Source organism: Artemia sp. Qi Xiang Cuo, chromosome 12 (assembly GCF_049724085.1).
Source record: "Artemia sp. Qi Xiang Cuo chromosome 12, ASM4972408v1, whole genome shotgun sequence".
NCBI classification, from domain to species: Eukaryota; Metazoa; Arthropoda; class Branchiopoda; order Anostraca; family Artemiidae; genus Artemia; species Artemia sp. Qi Xiang Cuo.
The window spans coordinates 35474536-35493905 of NC_142805.1; the positions used below are offsets into that span (position 1 = coordinate 35474536).

A 19370-nucleotide genomic window follows, 5' to 3' on the forward strand; every position below is an offset into this window, starting at 1 on the left:
TGATAGTACTCTCGCTTCCACTAGAGAAATTGCTTTTTCGTTCCGCCTAGCGGCGTCAACCGTGCTGCACTCTAGCGACTTGTTTGCTGTACTTAAGTTTTCTTCAGACAGATGGCGCTGATAAAATATGTGTCTGAAAAGAGAGGTAGGACGAGTGTAGTCTTCTTTTCTTTCTATATTTCCTTCCTCCGATTCCTTTCCGCTTCCTAGTAGTTACGTTACAAAAGCATCGGCAAGAAAAACAAACAAAAACGCACCTGTGTTAAATCTCTGCTCGGACTCCAAAATACTTTCCATCTGAGGATTTTTTTTGCAGATAAGTGGCTCTACAAGGCTCAGCAGACTGAAGCAACTTTGAAAAGAGTGTAAGATCAAGGCATGGTGTAACAGAAAGTGAATATCAGAAGGGACTTTCCAACTGGTTGAAAATGTCGTCAACAATAAAGCTCGGTAGGAAAAGAAATGGATTCGGAACGCCGGTAGGCTATTTGTTCAGATGGGGAAAAATGAAGCAAAAATTCGTGCTCCTCTTCGAAAAATACCCTGTGATCATTTGTCGCTTGATTTTTATTTTTTTTTTTTATTTTTTTTTTTTTTTTTTTTTTTTTACTTCATAAAAAAAACAAAAACAAAACATAAAAAAGAATTAAATTATTAAACGTGATGTTTATGTATAATAAAAGAGCACAAAAACAATCGTTTCTTAAAAGGGAAACCATCAATAAACTACTTTTCTTTTCACGGTTCCTCATTCTCGGATTCTGGAAATATCTAAAAAATAGGCGCAAAAAACGTGAGAAAAAGGCAATTTCGCAACGGGATGGAGATTTAGATTTTTGATATGTTGTAGAGCTCTCTTTTCTGAACACAGTGGTGCAAAAATAATTTCTAAACCAATTTTTTCCTGGTTCGACCATTTTTTTCCGTATCTTTCCCCTACTATATCTCAGCCTTAGCTTCTGTTCCATTACAAGATATTGAAAGTGTTTGATGAACTCAGTGGGTATTTCCTCAAGGAGATAATTACGATTCTCTCTCGAGGTACTTTAATGATACCTATGTACGTGTCATTGAATTGCCAAACTTGCATTACCAAGATTTTTACCAGTCTCCTAATAACACACTGAAAGTGCATTGAGTTGCGTCATGAAAACTACAAATGCCAGGGAGGGTTTCCACAATACATTTAAAGGAATTTTCATCTGCACTCATCCAAGACTTTGGAAACTATTTGATGGAATAAAACATGACATTGCTGTTTAATGTCTGGTGGCATCACAGATTACTCAACAGCAGAGTTAGAAATTTTCAAAATACAAAATACATGCTCAACAACTTTCAAGACAAGTTCAAACATACCCTTAGGAAGAAAACCGAATGAGACACCTGAAAGCAATTGCTCACATATACAAGGGTAAAAGATGCTTTGAATGTAAAAATAGCCACAAAGATGTGTTTTTCATTAACTTTTGTTATATATTACCCCTTTATTCCAGTGTTTGTGTGTCCCACAGTTTGTGTGTCTGGTCAGATAGAAACTTAAATAAATTTAGAAGATAAAAACACAACGTTAAGGATTTTATGAAAAAATGGCAGAAAAATAAATACATTGCCCAAACATATTTTGCTCTCTGGAGTTGAGTTCTTCTCTCTTTGGGTTGCGTTTTGCTCTTCAGAAAAATGGCAACAATTGCAATCTTCCGTTTTTTGCTTCTTTTTGAAACAATATATTAAAAAATCCCTCATGAGACAAAAAATAGAAACGGATCTGAGTTATGTGGTGCTTGAACTATGTGGTGCTTGAATTTATGGTAGTTAAATGAGAGTTGAGTTCAGGGTGGTTCTGTTGTTTGGTGGTGTTTGAATTTAAGGTAGTTGAATTCAAGGGTACTGGCAGAAAATGTTCCAGGGGGGGGGGGGCAGACGCCAAAATAGCAGTGGTGATTGGGTGACATGAATTATATTTCAGGATATTTTTTTGTATGAATAAGTTTATTTTTAAATAATTTTAGGAAAAAAATATCAAATAAAAATAGAATTTAATTTGAATGCAAATTGAAACAAAATACTGTAAATTTTAAACGACAAGGATTCCTGACAAAAGGATCACTTTGTTTAGTCAATAACATATTTAACTATTGTGCATTTAATCTTAAAAGAAAATCCAACTCAAATTATAGAAAGATTTATTGCTTCCGTGGATTATAAACAGATGTAGACTCGTCTTTATGCAGTTTCCTACGCCTTAGAATAGTTTACAGAAGGAGTAGAAATACTCAAAAATCCTCCTGCCTGCATAGATTCCACGTTTTGTTTTTAAAACGGCCATGTAAAATTTACCTCTTTCATAACAGGTCAGTTCTCCCTCTCGAACTTAAATCCCTTATATATTCATTTAAAAAATTACAGAATAGCAAAAACTAAATTTAAACTTACAATCTAGCTCTCAAATTGATCCCCTTTCTTTTTATTATCCTATTCAACTAAATAAAATGAACAGGTAAAAAAAAAATTCGTCACGGGAGGATGTTATCAAATAGTTTGTGATAAAAAACTGGAAGTAAAAAATGACTTGGGCCAATATTCACCAAAACTAAAAATGGAATTCTCAAGGACAATTGCTAAACTGGCAGTACTGGCTTTTTGTGCTGCTTCTAAATATATAAAATTCTTTCCGTTTATTGCTACCCACCCAAAACTAAAAATCTGAGAAAATTTGCCTGATTTTTGAAAAAAGGGGAAACACCCAAAAAAGCAAGTGATCTTATTGAAAATCCCTTTATTAGATACATCATATGAGAGAACGCTACCATAGAGGTTTCATGCTCAAATCTTTAAAATGTGGAGTTTTGCATTGTTTTTCAGAAGAAACATCACCAATGCATATTCATTTATTTTGCTTTTTCTCAGGGGTGATTGTAACAAACCGAAGGTCTAAGATAATTGGGAGGGAGGTCAATCAAACGTAAATTTAAAGCTCTTTTTTAAGTGACCATACAGGTTGGGTCAGGGGAAAGTCTTGTTTTCTGTCATTTTAGGACACCAAACTACGACTTTACCCCAAAGAGGACGAATTTGCAATCAATTTAAAATTCTGAGAAGCTAATTGATTTAAAAGTATCAATAACTATATTTTAGGTTTCCCAGTTGCAAAAAAAGTAATGTCACACGGTGGCAGTACTGGATTCAAGTCGATTCGCTTTATTTATAATGAAATTATGCTACATTTGGTGATCTGTAATTGCGTATCAGCTATCATGAGGGGGGGGCGAGTCATTGTTTAGGTGGGAATAGGGTAGATTCATAAACAGTACATTTTAATGGAAATGTACCATTTTAATGGAAAAAAATGTTTCCATTTTAATGGAAATTAAAAGGTTTCTCTATCCAGCTAAAATATTACATTCCCATATCTATCAGCACAGAGGCGAAAAAGGCAAGGCAGGCTGTCATCAACTGCACCAGGAGATTTCTTTGGGGTGGCAAATACTGCTAGGAACTTAGTTTTCAGCAATTTTAAATGGTAATATATTTTCTTTTTTTATTTATATGAAGTACGGTACTCCAATGTATTTAAACAAATGCGTGTAATATGTTTATCGATAAAATGATTCTATTGTAGAAGTTGTGTGGCTTCAGTTATGTAGAAGATCAAAAGTCTCAAAGAATTTCCATTCATGCAAACAATAATACTCCTTTTTATCCAATCGAAATTCTTTAGTAGTAATATTATCAAGGACTTCTTACCAAAATTACTTTATCAAACCTTTTCCAAAAGACAAGTTTTTCAAAGAAAAGTAAAGAGCTCCATTAAGCCAAGAATGGGCAAAAATAAAGTCAAATAATCTTCCAAGCATAAAACTACCACAAATCTCTATAAATAAACAAATGAAACTCAAAACGAACAGAAATTACAATAAATAGCCGAGTCAAAGCCAAAACGTGCAAAAATTAACATGAATAGGTCTGATAACCCCTATGCCTTCTAAAGGCCAAAACACAATATGCGCTTTACTGGAAAAAACAAAAAAAAAACAAACAAATGGCCGTGGATTCTCAGTATAATTGACATATACTGGCGTTTCTGATAAGGTTTTGATAATTTTTCCCTTATGAAAGTAAGAAAGGTGAAAACATTTTAAACATATTTTGTGTTCAGGTGAAAGGTTTTTAAGTTATAAAATTTGCCCATTGTTTATGTATAGTATTTGTTATTGGGAAGTATGCACACATTTTTTGGGTGGGGAGCAGTGGATGAATTTTCTGCTGGGAGGATTTTGCATGCAGAGAATTTTGTATGGAGAGGGAAGTTTCCAGGGGGGGAGCTCTTCAGGAAAAATTTTACACTGGGTTAATATGGCAGAATTCCTGTACAAAATTTCTTTATATGTCTTGCTTCCTCTTTACCAATTCAATTTTCTGCATGGAGATGTTAACGGTAATTGTCCAGGGTAAGTTTTAAACAGGATTGAATTGTACAGCCGATATTTCTGTGGGGGAGGGGAATTTTTCCGTGGAGGTGGAGCCAGATATCCTGTCCTTATTTAAAAAAAATCCAAAATTAAATAAAAAAAACAAGTTTTTTCAACTGAAAGTAAGGAGCAGCATTAAAACTTAAAAACAAACAGAAATTATAACGTATAAGAGAGGGGTTTCCCCCTCCTTGACACCACACTCTTTATGCTAAAGTCTAAACTTTTCCAAATTCCTTAAAAACGATTCATGAAACACAACAATTAGAACAATAAACTTAATTGGAACAATAAGTTTTTCTTATCACAAAGTTGGGTGAAACTAGGAGATATTTGACAAAGCTACTCTCAATTCTTTTGATGTCTAGTCTTCCATGGTACTTAGACTTCATTGGGCAGGCAATTCTGTTTCCATACATACATAGTTTCAAATAGAATAATATTCTCATGGCATTTTCAAACAATATGCTCAAATGTAGTTTTCAAAAGTTCACTACACTGAAGATCAATGAGCTGTTCTTTTTCTGTCACACTTGAACTTTTCTTCAGTGGTTGAAATGGTTTTTTTACCCAAAGAAACAGTAGCAGGTCTTCATAGAAGTATTCTTTAATTTTTTTCTTTTAAAGTTGATAGGTTTACAAAACATGTTGTTAGTACCTGAGGAATCTTTTCACATTAAATTTCCTGCATCATGTTCAGTAACATTGGAAAAACAGTTGTTCTGGTGTTTTCAATGCATTCTCCCACAGTGAAAACTTATTTATGAAGCCTTGTATCTTCTTTTCCCAAATAAGAACATCGTTTTTGTCTTTTTCAGAGACTTATTCAATGCATTTAGTCTTTAAAAAATATCCACAAGTAAGCTAGCTTCAAAAGGAACTGTGTATTGCAGTATAACTCTGCTGCAGGTTTTTGCAATCTTTTAAAAACATAAATACTTCATTTATGTTACACTTCATTTCAACTTTAATACCATAAGTGCCATTTTTCAAGTCTTGGTGTTGGCTGATAGTTTCTTACACAAGGGGCTCATTAGTAAATTTTCCCAGTACCATAGGGAGCATATAAATTAATTTTGGTAAATATTGATAAGAATTTTTGAATGTATCAACAGTTTGAAAAGCTTATGAGAGGCTAGTTTAAAACAAAGAAACCTATAATTGCTTACTGATTGTTAAGAAAAACATTGTGTAATCAATGTACAAACAGCATAAATAATGTGCATCATGTGTCTTGCAAAGATTTCAATCAAAGCAGTTAGCACAAGAGGAAACTTCCAAAGTTGTTGAATTATTCAATGATACTCCTTTTAGGCTGATTTTTATAATTCTTTCTTATGATGTAAATTTCATTAAATCTTAATATCTCTGTCACTGGCACAAAACAGGAGATGTTAAATGGTTTTTCTTTTTCTGGTTTTTGGTTTTAGTTTTCTGTTGTTTATTTGGATCTCTTATCAAAGCTATACAAGTCATAGAAGGACCACCCAATCCATTCTGAATAGTTTGGCCACACAAACTAAAAAGGTTGTTAATGGATGAGATAGGGTGATCTGTTAAGGCATTGACAAGCCTTAAAACATTTCTCTAGGATAGCCTCCAAGCTTTGTTGACAGTTATGTATTTAGCACAATAGCAGTGGGGCATAAAAGTGGTAAACTGTTTGATCATGCATCTTCTGAATTAGCAAAGAGTGTAAAAAAAAATTAGTAATAAGACATGTTGGATTACTGGGGGTCCGTTATATATCTAAAATCCATCTTCAGCAGTATAAATGAGTAAGTAAATATAAAATTAAGCTTACAATAAATAACAACAAAATTAAAACCAGCAATAAAAACGTCCCAACATCATGACTTAAGGCAAGTTTAGCTTGGATTGATAAACAAGGTAATTCTGACAAGGAAACAAACAAGGTAATTTTATTATAAGTTTAGTTTTTATTTATTTCAAATACCCATATTTCTGATAATGGTTTTAGATATAAAACAAAATATTCGATTAGTTTCTATAATCCACTGTCTAAAACTTCTTCACTAGATTCTTAACTTCTTCAGGCTTTCAGCTTAATCAGTGTTGTTTTGTAGGGTGCTGAAATGACAGTTGCTCCAGGATATCCAAAAGAACCACACCTTGGCTATCTGAGATACATTAGCATAAGAAGAAGAGCGCACCCACCCCCCCGTCAGGACGCCCCTGCTAACCAGGATGTCCACTCATTACTTCCAAGGAACTAGAGCAGACATTCAGGTTTGGGCACAATTCTTTAGTTGTTATTGACCAATCAGCAATAATGAGTTCATAAAAATGCTCTTAATTGTAAGGAATGGCAGCTATGCAGGGTTGAGAAGGTTGTGGCTTGTCATGCACATCCTTATCATCACCATTAAAATGCCAAACACATTGCCTCACATCTATTGTTTATCTCAATAGACACTTAGCAAGCATCAATGGATTCCAATTTTTGCAATTTCTTCTGCAGTAAGTAATTCAATGACACATCTGTGTTATATACATATTTATAACAGACTTCATTTTGGAACACTCCTCTACTGATACAAACTACCAGAGAACAACAGAACTATTTGAAAATGAAAGAGGATGGTTAAAGCATCACAACTACACTAATGACATCTGGTTTAGATATCCAAAGTCATTGCACAAATAGGAGGCATTAGTTTTGGAACAACCCTATATTTATATATATATATATATATATATATATATATATATATATATATATATATATATATATATAAATTTTTTTTCATTTTCGTTTGCATTTCTTCTCCTTTTCTTTCAGTCTGTGCCAGCAAAGAAACTTTTAGTTCTCTGGAAACTACTTCTTTGTAAACCATCTTGGAAATTTGTGCAAATTATTGTGCCTTTTTCCCATTGTCCTGACTGGGTTTGGCCTTAAATTTTAAATTACAGCACTGTCATATTCATGAGTGAGAGGCTAAAAATTTGAACATGTGTCATGAAGCATTTCCTTTGGTTAGTCTATATAAGCAAATGTTAAATGCTTTCTCAATCAGTTGCCCAACTTGGCAAATTGTCTGCACAATTAGCTGACTTTCCTGCTTTAATGACAACCACTAAACTATTAAGCTTGCAAAAGTGTAATATATGTAACATTTTTTGCTGACTGCATGATATGGGCTTGGTTACCTAGTTTGCTATGTGAGATCTCTTTCCTTGTTTTGGGCTCAAAGTAAAAATTAGCAATGGTGATAACTGATGCCCCCTCCCCCTAAGAGAGGACAGACAAATATGGAATAGCTGCCAATACCAATTGAGGTTATTCACTTTATTCAGTTCAGAGAACTTTGAAGCCTTATCTATACAGAAGATTTGAGTAGTATTCTTCTCTTTGTTATTTGGGCTGGTTTAAGAATAGGTATCATAGAAAACAGGTCCTATATAGACCACACTCTATTTGAGGTCAAACTGTAGTATATTTGAGGCAGAAATACAAAATAAGAATTCTAAAGGTAACCCTAGCTCTTTACATAACCTCTCTATTTGAGGAGTCATGCTGCTAGATTGTGCTGCATTTGTCCCTAAACAGACACTTTAGATGTTTACCAGAGGAATTGTTCAAGGACGATTTTAGGTGCTTATGTCAATTACCATTTGTTGAACAATAAGCTGCACAAGAATGTGGTTTGAACCCATATTCTATGGCTTTATTGAAAGAAGGGTTAAGACGGCTAACTCTTGTTTTGCATATGAAAGATTGTTGAAAATTGTGCTTTTTGGTCATTCATCTGAGGTTAAGCAAAAAGCAGGTTGTCTACGTCCAAGCAGGCTTAGAAAGGTAATAGGAAGGATTTAAAGGAAATTGGAACTTCTTGGGAGGGGGTTAACCAGGGAAGCTTTGAATAAATTGAGATGAAGTGTGTGCAGCTGCATAGGCCTGGGGCATCATGGTGCTGCAGTGAGTTGTGAGTAGAAATAAATGGCTATATTTCATATGAAAAGAGACTATTTTATAAAACAAATTGCTTAAAAACTTGAACAAAAATTAAATTAAAGATGAAAATGCAATTAATTGAGGTGAATTTCTACGTGGCCCTACAATTTAGCTAGGATGAAAGTGAAAACATCATTTGATGCCTTTTTTATGCTTTTTCATAATTCAATAATCACTTCTTTTGCAAATTCCATCTTGAGCCCTTAAAGGGACTCCAAAGGTAATTCATTTTCATTACCACACAAAGAAGTTATAACCTAACCTGCAAAATACTTAATTTTCAATTCAAACTGTTTTCCTACTGTTTCAAGTTTTTCAAATGCTGTCAATAATAATAGTGCTGAATTTTGTTATTTAAAACTTTGCCATTGACAATTCATGGTATATTCCAATTCAAGGTATATATTTGCACATTAATAGGGTGAGGGGTGGGGGGGATGTTCATGGTAAATTTTCAGTAGGCCATATAATTTAGCTAGGATGAAAAAGAAAACTTTATTTGATGCTTTTTTATGCTCTTTCATAATTCATATATAATACCTTGGGGGCTCCTTTAAGAGCTCAAGATGCAATTTGCAAGAGAAGTAACAGTAAAGTTCTACAAAATCATATTATTGAGGTAGGACTAAAGTGAATGCACCATTTGATGCCTTTTTTTATGCTGATTACAAATATAATAATCATTTCTATTGGAAATGAATTTCAGCCCCCCCCCCCCTATTTATGCCAATTCAGGGTTAGGTTAGGTTGGGTTAGGTATATATAGGGGAGGGGGCTGTAATTCATTTCTGATAGAAATTATTATTATAGGCTATTCATAATCAGCATAAAAAAGGCATTGAATGGTATATTCACTTTATTTCTAACTCAATAATATGATTTGGTAGAACTTTACCAAAGTAATTATTGAAGGTCCATATCTACCAAATCATATTATTGAGTTAGGACTAAAGTGAATACACCCTTTGATACCTTTTTTTATGCTGATTACCAATATAATAAGCATTTCTATCGGAAATGAAGTTCAGCCCCCCCCCCTATATATGCCCAATCAGGGGTAGGTTAGGTATAGCCTATATAGGGGGGGGGCTGAAATTCATTTCCGATAGAAATGCTTAGGGCCTATTATATTTATAATCAGCATAAAAAAAGGCATCAAATGGTGTATTCACTTTATTCCTAACTCAATAATATGATTTGGTAGATATTGACCCTACTGAACTATGAAAGAGCATAAAAAAGGCAGCAAATGATGTTTTCATTTCTATCCTATCTAAATTATAGGGCTTCCTAGAAATTTACCTTAGTTGAAACTAGCTTTTCTTACTGAAAAGTCAGAATTTCATCTCTTTTAATCTCTAGTTTTGTATATGGGCTAAAGCTATACCTAGGACTATTAGGAAGGGGAGGATGAATTTTCATATAGCCTAGCCTACAAGACTAAAAATCATGAAGAGCATAAAATCAGAAGTTAAAAAGGTGCTTCATTAAATATGTAAAAATTAGGGTATAGCCTATATTTGCACATAAGGTGAGGGGCAGTTTTTAGTAAAGTAAAATGGTGTGCTTTTAGGAATGATATCCTAATTTAGAAACTTTATTAGTTTCCAGAATTTATTGTGTTTCATTCTGGAGAGATTTACCACTAAAAAAGAACCAAGATGATTAAATGAGGGATCTAAAGTTAAAATTTTTCCTATCTGATTCATGCTCTATAAGAAAACTTGACCAGTCAGCCCCAATTTTAGCCTAGCAGGTTAATTCTTATCTTGTCTAAGGAGCTAGCCTATAATTTAACTTCAAAACATATGTTCCTTATGAATATTTTCACACCTTAATACTGCATTAAATCACAGAATAAAACGTCTTAAAGGAAATTGGATAACATAAAAATCAGAATTTGACCTTTACCCAGTTTTCTAAAGTTTTGTTCCCACCATTGCCAATAAAATTACATGAAATCTTGTGTCAGGGATTGCAATTGGATCAGATTAACGACGCTTTTTGACTACTGGGGTCCTTGCAACGGCCCTGCAGTGTGTTGCTACTGTGGGGTTCAAACTCTGGGTTTCTTATTACCAACCTGAGGTCAAACTCACTGCATCACCACAGAACTTTTTCTAGACATTATCCATAAATAAGCCAAATTATAAATTACTTCTGTCCAAGTCCCTTTTTCAGTCATCGGGTATGAAGCGCGTTTGGCGTTTTTTGGGCCAAGAATACACAACAAGAATTTTTTGGGCCGTGCGGATAGTGTTTATGTTCACCGTCGATCAGACCAAGTAGAATTCTCATTTTTAGCCACTAGACCCAGGGAAACCTATGTTGTGTTTATGTTTAACATCGCATTGTTCCTATAAAATCCCGTGTTTGGTCATTTCCTTCTTGTTAATGATTCGGGCTAATGTGTATATAACTTTCAAAGTTTGAAGTTCAAACATCTCCTGTTCATCAAATACATACGAAAAGAAAGTGAAAAAAAAAACAACAAATAACAAAATCGAGAAAACACTGTATACAAATCAGATACCATGGCTTAACAACACCAACAATTTTAAATCAGCGGTTACATCACTTCAGTTACAATTGATGTAACAAAAGTCAGTTTGTTCACTCTGCCTGGAGCCGTTGATCTTTTTGCAGTCACTATTAGTCATTTCGTGCTAAAAAGCCGTTTATCTGGAGCACATGTGGCTGGTACAGCCAGAACTTGACGAGCGTAAACTGCCACTCGCGGGATCTGGTAGTAGTACAGGACCTTGTGGTCCCACAGAATACCGCAAATGGGCTTCTTCTTTGTATCTGCTGAAATAAGTTGTTTTATAAGGGAGAACAAACCTGCACCTTCACCATAGGGCTCCTGCGCACTACACTACAGGAGGAACCAAACTGCACCTTTACCTTCTTTTCTTATCAACACGGAATAACCCTCCGAAATTCTTTTCTGAAAGAAGTGGTCAATATATAACGATTCAAGTCAAAGTTTAAGGCTACTTCAACTTCAGTGTGCTCTGCTAACTGTGCAAAAATGTAATTCATTTCTATAGATATATTTCTATACTAGCTCTAGATAATCTACCAAGCGGGAAACTACCGCAAATCAGCATCGATAAATAAATGAAACCCAAAACGAACAAACATAACAATAAATAACTGAGTCAAACTCAAAACGAGCAGAAATTAACATAAGTTGGGCTCAAAACCCCTATGCCTTCCCAAGGCCAGAACATAATTTGCACTTTACTGAAAAAATATACATGTTTTTACTTTCATGACTTTAATAAATCAAATAATGTTAACATTTTGATTACTAAATATCAGTATATGTATATTAAACTGACAATGCATATTCATTTGTATTTTTGTCAGTAAAGTACAAATTATGTTCTGGCCTTGGGAAGGCACAGGAGTTTTGAGCCCAACTTATATTAATTTCTGCTCGTTTTGAGTTTGACTCGGTTATCTATTGTAATTTCTGTTCGTTTTGGGTTTCATTTATTTATCGATGCTGATTTGTGGTAGTTTCACGCTTGTTAGATTATTTGACTTTAATTTTGCTCATTTTTGGTTTAATGGAGTTCTTTAATTTTCTTTGAAAAAACTTATTTTTTGGAAACAGTTTTTTAATTAATTTCTGTTCGTTTTATATTGACATGGTCTTTTCAGGGAAAAAGAAAATCATACTTTAAATCTTTTCGTTTTTTTAAGAACTTACAGTTTGGCCTGCTATTTGTTTGCTGGAAAACAATTTTCAGCAAAATTTAACAACATAGACCCTTATAAAAATCTGGACACAAATAATAGTGTTTAATTTAGTTTCATACCTCCTCTAGTTGACCTGAAATGGAAAACTTGATAACATTCGCAAACAAATTTGTTTACTTTCTTTGACAGCTTGGATACACTTACGCTATTTTGATTTGGTCAAATTTTAAGATCAGAAGAAGCCCTGAAAATTTGAACATAATACCCTAAGTGGTTCTTGGGGTACTGCTGAGATGCCTTATTGGGAATTAGCATTAACACAGTGCATTTTGATTTAATCTTAAGGCAACATTTAATTTTTAAACATAAAGGCAAATAGGAGGGTGGGAGTGGGAGGGGGATTAGTTTCCCTCAAATAACTTTCGACTATTAAAAAGTACATCAGCCCTTTCTATTTGAATTGAATGAGCCCTTTTCGAAGTTCCTACGACAACTTCTTCGATACGAAGTGCCCTGGTCTAAACAACAACAACAACAAAAAAATCATACATTATACCCACATCGATCTCTACTATAAAAATTTCAAGCCTTCCAATCACTTTCGACTATTAAAAAGGGCACTAGGCTTTTCGATTTCCAAACTAATGATCCCTTTTTGAGTTTCTACGACAACGTGTTCTATAAATACCGTATATGCCCCCAGGGCATAAATTACAACCCTTATCCTAAGGGCTGTGAAGGTGGCTGTCATCCTCTAAGACCTAATTTCTAGAACTTTCAACTACGTTAAACAAAATGGCTATCTCAAAATTTTGACTGTATGTGTTTCGGGAATTGGTGGGCGTGGAAGGGGTGTTAGTTGCCTTCCAATCATTTTCGACTACTAAAAAGGGCACAAGCCACTCCAATCTCTAATTGAATGAGCCCGTTTCGAAGTTTCTACGACAACTTCTTCGATATGAAATGCCCTGGTCTAAAGGAAAAAATATAAATAATACATTGTGCCAACATCGTTCTTATATACCTCCAGGGCATAACTACAAAACCCTTGCCCTAAGGGTTGTGGGGGAGTAACCTCCTCAAAAAACAAATTTTCTCTCTGGAAATCAGTTACTCTGAACAAAATGGCTATCTTAAAATTTTGATTGGATCTGTTTGGGGAAAGGGTGGGCGTGGAAGGGGTGTTAGCTGCCTTACAATCCCTTTCGACTATGGAAAAGGGCAGTAGCTATTCCGATTTCAAATCGAATGAGCCCTTTTCGAAGTGTCTAAGACAAATCCTTCGATACGAATTGCCCTGGTATGAAAAAAAAAAAAAAAAATACATTGTGCCAACATTGTTCTTTACTTAGACAGCTCGATTGCGCTACCTATAACAACATTCTGAATTGCCTAATGCTCTTTTACCTACCTCTTTTCATCCGAAAAATCAGAAAGCAAAATGAACAGAATTTTAAAGTGGAAGGTAGAATTTTTGTTTCAAGAAAAATTTCTTCTTCTCCTTCCTATGAACCGATATACATGGTAAGCCCAAGATGACAGTATTTATTTTTAAGAAACAGATTAGCGGGGATGACAGTTGACGCCCGGAGGTCGATATCGATAACCAAAAAAGAGAAAAAAAAGGGCGGCGTATTACTGACGCCGTCGCCGAGAGAATCAGTGGCGGCGTCAGCGTGCGGAAGCAAGCTCGGTGGCGCGCCGCCGTTTTTTTTTTCGGCGGCGCGCCGCCCCATTTCGGCGCGGCTTCAGGGTCTAGTTGGTACATCTATTAACAAAAGCTTTCTTCGGTTTTGCAATGCAAAGACGGGGTCAAGACACCACAATTCCAAAACGTTTCCACAGCGATCCAGTCCCTCTCCATAATAAATTCAGGCCAGTTTCTATTTTGTGGTGTAAGGGGTCACAAAGATAAACACTAGCCAAGGTAGTTCTTGGTTTTAATTAAACATATAAAACATTTTTATTAGTAAAAAAAGAAAATGAGTTTATACTCAAAATATTTGTGTAATAGGAGAGGAACTTCCTACCCTCCCAGCATGCATATTGCACAGTTATTCACAACATCTATTTGGGAGTATGTGTAATGTTTGCTAATGATTATGCCTTTTTCAAAAGAGATATCCAGGACACTATTGCTATATTGTGTATAAAAATTGAAATTTTGATTTGAATTTTAGTACCTTAAAAAACTGTTCCACGAGTCTTTCTTTTGTTCATTTTTGTGCCACTAAAGTGATCAATTCAAATGTTGAAAAGATGAAAAACCATATTATGTAAATTTTGTAACCTTTTTCATTTTAAAATCTTATGCGTTTTTAAAATGCATTGATGCACTTCAGAAATGTTTCTCCTATGTTTACTACATAGGAAATATATACACATTTTAAAAATATTTATCTATATTTATATAAATATCTCCTTTTATTCTAAGCCTGGTGTTTAGTAGGCCAGATAATTGTTTGTATTTTAATGGTTTAGCTGCGGTAAATCCAGTATCTGGGTATGGATAATACCTTTCATAGGATATATTTTATAAGTGTACATAAGGTCATAACGCCTAGGGCGTATAGGCCGTCATTACATAAGGTCATAACGCCTAGGGAGTATAGGCTGTCATTACATAAGGTCATAACGCCTATGGCGTATAGGCCGTCATTACATAAGGTCATAACGCCTAGGGCGTACAGGCCGTTATTACATAAGGTCATAACGTCTAGAGCATATAGGCCGTCATTACATAAGGTCATAACGCCTAAGTCATATAGGCCGTCATAACATAAGGTCATAACGCCTAGGGCGTACAGGCCGTTATTACATAAGGTCATAACACCTAGGGCGTATAGGCCGTCATTACATAAGGTTATAACGCCTAGGGCGTACAGACTACCATTACACAAGGTTATAGGCCTTCTGGCAAGGGATAAGTTGGTCTGGAGATTGCATCTCAGATTAGGCCCAGCATCTAATTATAAAGATTTTATAGTTGGTTAAAATTAGGCACCGATCCCGGAACAGATGGCATGGTCTCTTTGGTAGAGTTGCTGGACCTTGTATACGAAGTAATCGGTGACACCATTTGCCCCAGGCCTACCATTACAGTACAACAGCCTCGCTCGGTGGCAGAGCTGGTTTTGGCAATTGAGCCATTCAAGAGAAAACAACTTATCACGTTACCTTTCACCCCAATGCTGAAAAACTTCATACCAGCAGCGCCCAGAAGAACTGTAGTCAACAACAAAGAATAAGCCACTCTCAGAACGTGATAATTCCTTTGATCCCCTCGACATACCGCGCCGAGCGAAAGCACGGACTTTCACTCTTCGAGTAAAATTTCCCCCTTTTCCTCAGTTTTACCCCTTTTTAAATGTTGGCAGCTGGCAACCCTGATGATACGCAGAAATCATGAAACAGAATATTACAGAAGTGAATGTTTGTGTCTTAGTTGTAATTATTTGTATTTTAATTATTTGGGTGTATTAAACCCAATATTTATGGTATGGTATATTACTCATTATATAAAGAGTATACAGGCCGTCATTATATAAGATTATAACACCTTGGGCGTACAAACCGGAATTACACAAGGTCATAACACCATTGGGTGTAAAGACTACCATTACATAAGTTCATAACACCTTGGGTATACAGACCGTCGTTACATAGGGTCACAACACCTTGGGTGTACATGGCGTCATTGCATAAGGTCAAATTACCTTGGGTGTACAGACTGTCATTAAATAAGGTCATAACGCTTTGGGCGTACATTCCGGCATTACATAGGATAATAACACCTTGGGTGTACAGGCCACCTTTACATAAGGTCATAACGCCTTGGGAGCACAGACCCTCATTACATAAGGTCATAATGCTTTGGAAGTACAGACCGCCATTATATAAGGTCACGATGCCTTGGACGTACATACAGTGATTGCATAGTATTGTAGCGACTACAGTGCTAACCTATAGGTCTGGTCTAGCATGTGGTAAGTCTTTCTGGTGATTAGGGTTGCATTTACTTCCCGTGTTCAATTATAAATTTGCTATGATAGCTGGATAACTGTAAATAGTTAGAATATTGAAGAAAATATCGTTCAAAACGTAGTACTTCTTTGACCCTTTCGGCATCCCGGACCGAGCGAGGGCTTACAAATGTCAAGACGCCCTTCGGGGCCTGTGATAGTCATTTTTTGAAATAAATATCTAAAAAAAAAGACGCTTTTTCAGCTTCACAGGCACCACGCATAAACCCAAAGTTCATTTTGTTACCATCAACTGGATAAGTAGAGGACATAAAGTTCATATCAGTTGACAGAAAGTCACTCTTGGCCTTAGATTCACACGAGTGACTCTGAGCATGCTATCATACAGTGACCTAACGTTAGGTACTGTCATAAAGATGTTAAAGGCAGAGAACGTCTCTCCTGACACTATCCCAAAAACTGATAAATTTCTTGGATTCTGTTAATAGATGTCAGCAGCATCTTTCAAATATTCTTTCTAGAGTATACTCAAAATTATTACCTCTGGAAAGTATTTCATGTTTCCGCCGACTTTAAGGACCTAGCTCACAGAATGAGGTTAGGGTTTTCATTCAAAAACAAAATACATCAGTTCAAAGTGCCATCGTGAGCTATGGCCATCTTCAAACCATCCAATGGCATGCTTACATGAACAAATAAATTCTGCACAATTACCAAAAGTAATTAGTACAGAACAATGTAAAGACCATTATGATTTCTCCAGCTCAGACTTGGGTTCATGCTAAGGTAGATATCAGATGATTCTCCTGCACAGACTCGGGTTCAGGCGAGTGAGAAATCAGAATTGTAACCTATGTGACGGATCATATTTCTCGGGTTTTCTGGTGGACCAGGAGGTAAAGAGGGTGTACCTAACCCCGGAAAAGATTCAGAACTTGATACATGCAATCAAGGCAGCTCTAGAAAAATCGCATGCCTCAATAAGGCAACTGATGAAGCTGATTAGACTCATCAATGCGTGCTCAAGAGCAATTACTTTCAACAGACTACATCTCAGGAAATGTCAGTTACTAATACTCAGATTGTGGGACAAGTCTTGGAGCAACATAGATTTAAACATCCTAATTACGACAGAGATGAAAGAGGTATTTTCACAGTGGCTGAACAAAGATTGGCTGAGTCAAGGCCTTCCTCTCAAGCCCCTTATTGTTTCCAAAACAATATTAACCGACAGCTCAACCTACGGGCGAGGTGGCTATCTAGAGGACCCACATTAAGACGCTTCGGAGACTTGGTCTCCAGAAGAGAAATCTCTTCATGTAAATTGCCTCGAGATGAGAGTCGTAGCCAACACAATCAAATCCTTTGCGGAGGAGCTAAGAAACGAGGTAGTCATAATATCGACGGACAACTCGACTGTAGTCAATTACATAAACAAAGAGGGCGGAACCTGTTCTTTCTCCTTAGAGGAGGAACCCATAAAGCTCTTCGAGATTACGATGGCCCTGAACCTTCACTTGAGGGCAAAACACATCGCCGGGTCACTCAATCTAGTAGCCAGCACACTGTCACGAAAAGAAAAATGTCTGCCCACGGAATGGAGTCTCAACGACAGTGTCTTCAAAACCCTGTCAAAAGAGTATGGACTGCCAGAAGTCGATCTATTCACAACTCGATTGAACCGGAAGATCGACGTATATTTCTCACCAGTTCCAGATTCTCTTGCGATCGGCGCAGATGCCCTTGTCCACGACTGGTCGAACAAACACAGCTATGCCTTCCTTCCATTTGCCCTGATCCCAAAGGTTCTGGACAAGTTTCTAAAGTCTGTGAACTGCCGAAATAATGCTAATTGCTCCGCGAGGGCCTCGCCAAGCTTGGTACACGAATCTTCTCAACCTGCTAGTAGATTTGCCTATTCCCCTCGGAGATTAGTCAGATCTCCTCCAGCAGGGTCGGCTTCAAAACCCAGCACTAAGGAATCTAAATTTAAACGGCTGGAAGATATCGAACGTGGACTCGAAAAGAGAGGTTTTCTAAAAATCAGCCCGTGCAATTGCCCGGTCGAGCAACGATCTACCATTGAATTTTTCAATGTAAAATGGCAAGTGTTCATAGGTTGGTGTAGTGGAAGGACGATTAATCCTCTGGCAACCAGTACTCAGACAGTTGCAGAATTCATGATGTATCTAAAGACTGGTCAAAACCTCGCACCATCAACGATAGAAGGTTGTAAAGCAGCAATATGCGGAACGGTAGCTCTAGCTACAGGAACAGATATCAGCAAAGATACTGTTTGACGAAAATAGTACAGAATTTTGGCACGAGTCACCGCGGACACAACATGATATTACTGCATAGGGTCGTGGCCTTGTTCTAAGGTATTTTAGAACTTCACAATTTCTTGACCTGTGGAATATTGATATGAAGGATGTTACTCTTAAGACGGTATTCATTATTACCATTGTATGTGGTCGCCGAAGGAGTGAAATACATGCCTTGTCTTTCAGTACAGCACAATCTTTGGATAATTCAGTAACTCTCAGGTTTCTCCCTTCTTTTAGACCCGAAACCGTGAAGCCTCATGAGATACCTTCTCCTATCCTTCTTCCCGCGCTAGATATAGATCCAGCGTTGTGTCCAGTGATAATACTATCGGGCTACGCACAGCGAACAGCTAACATGGCGGTCAGAAAAGGGAGAAAAAGGTTCTTCAATCCTTTTGCTAAAACAGAACCACGAGAGGTGACCGCTGGAACCATTTCTTCTTGTATAAAGCAGGCCATAACTATGGCATATGAGGCAGCAAAAGAAGAGTGTAGAAAAAGGAAAACACTCGACACAAGATCCATGACGACATCATGGGCGCTATCAAAATCAGTACCACTTGCTGATATAATGAGTACTTCTGACTGGTCTTCGGAGTCTTCTCTCAGACAACACTATCTTCATGAAATAGTAGATCGAACCGATGCTCAACATTTTGTTGCGGTTCAGACAGTTTTATAGCTTATACATTTGAATATTTGAGTTTGAAACTAAAATTTTATATTAATTGATTTATGAACCCACCACAAAATCGTTTTGAATCTAAGCTTTTGTTAATAGATGTACCAACGTATGAGGTAATGGCGACGCCAAGACAGAAATTTCATAGGTAAGCTCAGTTTAGCTAGCCGATATATACCTCATACGTTGGCACATAGAATCCCTCCCTCTTCTCCACTCATT

At 36.3% G+C, this 19370-nt stretch overlaps 1 protein-coding gene across 3 annotated transcripts in view; it reads right to left on the reverse strand.

Annotated features, from left to right (window-relative positions):
- The window catches only part of LOC148946063 (snake venom 5'-nucleotidase), a 90836-nt gene extending 80383 nt beyond the window's left edge, over positions 1-10453 (reverse strand). The window contains exon 1 of one of the 3 annotated variants that reach the window (XM_089098020.1): positions 10360-10453. The gene's annotated coding sequence lies outside the window, so the exon portion shown is untranslated. The other 2 variants (XM_089098019.1, XM_089098018.1) reach the window with 2 other exon arrangements.
- Positions 10454-19370: the final 8917 nt, after the last annotated feature.